Source organism: Crocuta crocuta, unplaced genomic scaffold (genome assembly GCF_008692635.1).
Source record: "Crocuta crocuta isolate KB4526 unplaced genomic scaffold, BGI_CrCroc_1.0 scaffold216, whole genome shotgun sequence".
In the NCBI taxonomy this organism is placed as follows: Eukaryota; Metazoa; Chordata; class Mammalia; order Carnivora; family Hyaenidae; genus Crocuta; species Crocuta crocuta.
The window spans coordinates 9,113,423-9,116,824 of record NW_027531504.1 but is presented as its reverse complement, the minus strand read 5'-3'; the positions used below and the strand labels follow the sequence as shown (position 1 = coordinate 9,116,824).

Genomic DNA, 3,402 nt, shown 5'->3' with positions numbered 1-3,402 from the left:
TCTCAAATACCTAAAGCAGTATCTGGAGTTGAACAGTACTTATCAAAAGTATAAAGTTTTAATATTTCTTCTCAGAGACAATTTAGGAAAAAAAAAGAAAAACAAAAAAATAGTATAATTATTTTGGGACTAAATTTATAAAACTTATTAAAGACTAATTTTAATTGATATTATATTAAATTAGCAATATAAATATATCAATCTAAAACAAAGTGTTTTTACTATTTTTATCATTTTGTTATTTTTTATTATTGTTTATGAATCCTTTACCTTCTTTGCAAGTAAAATTTGAGGTTTTAGTTTTATTTATTCTCTTGTCTTCATTTGGTCATTCTGTAGTAACGTTTTCTATACATGGGTTTTAATCCAGCTATGAAGAATGTGGGTGTGCATTTGCCTTTCTTTCTCTGATTAGGTTTCCTCAAGGACACGCCCCTCCATATCTGACCTGCTGAGATAATTAAGGTGGGGTGCCGCGATCCTGAAGACTATAAATACAGCGGTCGCCCTCTTATGCTGGGGGGACACTTTCTAAGGCCCCCGGTGCATTCCTGAAATCGCATGTAGTGTTCTGTCTCTCAAAACACCTTTTAGTACAGTACTCACCCTGCTTGTGATGATGGGAGACGATAAAACGCCTTCGAGGAGAGATGAAGCGAAATGAATGACACGGGCGCCGGGACACGTTGTTAGGCTACTACTGACCTGACCTTGCGTCCGGAGGATCATCTGCTTCCGGTTCCCAGTTGCCAGGGGTAACTGAATCCACCGACAGCGAAACCGCGGTGAAGGCGGAAATGCTGCATCCGTGGAAGTTGGCCTTAGTCACACAATGGTGTGTTTTAGGGGGTATTTTTTTGCCTCTAGGTAGCTTTACAATAGTGGCCTAGGTCACTGTTTTTTTGTTTTTAAATGTTTATTTATTTATTGAGAGAGCGAGTGAGCGAGCACCAGCCTGCGGAGGAGCAGAGAGAGAGAGGGAGAGAGAGAATCCCAAGCAGGCTCTGCATTGTCAGTGCAGAGCCCGATGCAGGCTCCATCTCCGTAGCCAGAACCAGGAGATCAAGACTTGAGCGGAGATCAAAAGTCAAGCACTTAACTGACTGAGCCACTCGGACGCCCCAGGTCAGTGTTTCTTAAGCTTTAATGTGTATGCAAATCACTTGCAGATCCTGTAAAAATGCATATTAAGAATAGGCAGATCTACCACAGGGCTCTAGATTCTGCGTTTCTAATCAGCTCTGAGATGATAACTGATGCAGCTGGTGCCGAAAGCACCCTCTGTGTAACAAGGGTCTAGGTTAAAATTTGGTATTGGCATTAATCTGTTTACTCCTGCGTTGAACTCCAATTTGATTTCTTAAAGGACAGCAAAGAGAGAACTTACACAGTTTAAAACTCAGGGCTGGTAATATTTTTATCCAGGGATATTAATTATGGATTTCAAGTTTACGTACAATAGCATTTACTATAAAATAGGAGAGCGTTCGTTTTTAGGAATGTTCTAAAGACAGGTGTAGATTTTATTCGCTATGAGGTTCAAATTTAGGACTATAATGAGCCTCACTAAAAAAAAAAAGTGAAGCAGGAAATGGCAGATTTGTTTTGATAGAGACCAAGAATTTTAAGTGTGTGTTGGCTTTACACTGTCTTTGAAACTCTGTGCTATGAAAACACAGGAGCCAGGAAATGAGCCCAGCCAAGCTATTCCACTTTCTAAAGATGTCAAAGTCGGTTCTCTGCAATATCCAAATGCTCCTCTTTCAGAAGTAAAATGAGAAAAGGCCTCTCTATCATTTGTAGCTGCATAAACCACGAGGACTTCTTTCTCCCGTAGATCAGTCACAATCCCTTAAATGAAAAAACAGCCTTCCTCTTGAGGGCAGGCGAAACTTCCTTCTCTTCCTCTAGTCCACGCTCTGTTTTCTCTGGAAATGGACAGGAGGGCAAATGAAATGTTCTTGTTGTTCCTTCAAGAGAAATGAGCTAGTTTAGAGAACTGAACAACTGGGGTGTGTGCACGTTTGCTGAGCAAGCATTCTCCATACTGTTAGTAACTGTCTTCATGTGTACTTTTCTTTTTAATCTTTTTTAATGTGTATTTCTATTTGAGAGAGAGACACACAGACAGTGTGCAGGCAGGGGAGGGACAGAGAGAGATGGAGACAGAATGTGAAGCAGGCTCCAGGCTCTGAGCTGTCAGCATGGAGCCTGATGCGGGGCTCAAACTGAGGAGCTGAACCGTGAGATCATGATTCTGAACGTTTAACCGCCTGAGCCACCCAGGCACCCCTGTACTTCCCTTTCATGACTCAGTGTGATCGTCATGTTTGGGCTGGGCAAGATAAAAGTTCTTAAATCAACCTGACGCAATCTAGCTGGACAGAGACTGTGTTCCTCCTTTTCTTAAAACTTTTGGTAGCATCGCTGTGACTGGAGCAGTTAAGGACCTGAAAGCAGGAACTAAAATCATGGCCTAACCTAGGATTTTAAGGTGACAGAGTATAGTTCTCATGGTCACATTACTGCATTGATGCTGAAGCATTTGCCTTTGAAATTGGGTAAATTGTGCTTAAAATATGCATGAGACAAATGAGATGTAATATCTGAAGATCTTATAAGTCTCTTTTCATAGAACATCTGTTTTCCGAAGCAAAGCTGGCAGGCTACATTGCAGCGAAAAACTGAGATCATTAGGACAAAATCAACCTCAGTAGGTAATGTATCACTCTAAAGAGTTTCCTAACACAGGAGTTATACCTAGACACTTCTGAAATTGTATGAGACATTTGTATCATTTACTGAGAGAGGGTACATTAATTTTCATCATATTGCCAAATGATTTTGTGATTCTCCGAAAAAAGGTGAAGAACCATTTCCCTGTGTCTATTAAAGTTTAAAACCTTCATGACTGAGCTAAACATTTCATTTCCAGGGATCTATTCTACATAACTATCCATCCTAGTGAACAAATATAGTGCACAATTTTTATTTCTGACCTTTTTGTTACAGTGAGAGAATAGGAAGTACCTAAATGCCCATCAACAGAAAATAGTTTCAAATATTATAGCACATTTGTACTAGGAAATACTAAGCTGCTATTAAAAATAAAAAAGCTCAAATGGAAAACTCTCTAATATGTACTGCTAACTTAAGAGTCTTTCAAAAAAAGAAAAGAGTCTTTCATTCATCAGGTGTTCAATTAAGGATCTATGGTGTACAAAGCACTGTGTTTCCTACTAGGGATAAAACTGAGGAACTACTGACCCATTTTACTCGAGGTCTACATAAGATCAACATGTATTCACAATATGTGGACAAAAACAAGTGCAGGTGCTTGCTTACAGGAGTATATTTGCATATATATGCCTAAAGTTTGGAAGGATATAAATCAAGAAGCCA

The 3,402-nt window shown here is 39.5% G+C and overlaps 1 long non-coding RNA gene across 3 annotated transcripts in view; it reads right to left on the bottom strand.

The window, feature by feature from the left end:
* The window catches only part of LOC144238419 (uncharacterized), a 273,462-nt gene extending 272,758 nt beyond the window's left edge, over positions 1–704 (bottom strand). For all 3 annotated transcript variants that reach the window (XR_013337111.1, XR_013337109.1, XR_013337110.1), the window contains exon 1: positions 607–704. This is a non-coding gene — a long non-coding RNA (uncharacterized LOC144238419). The remainder of the gene's footprint in view (positions 1–606) is intronic.
* Positions 705–3,402: the final 2,698 nt, after the last annotated feature.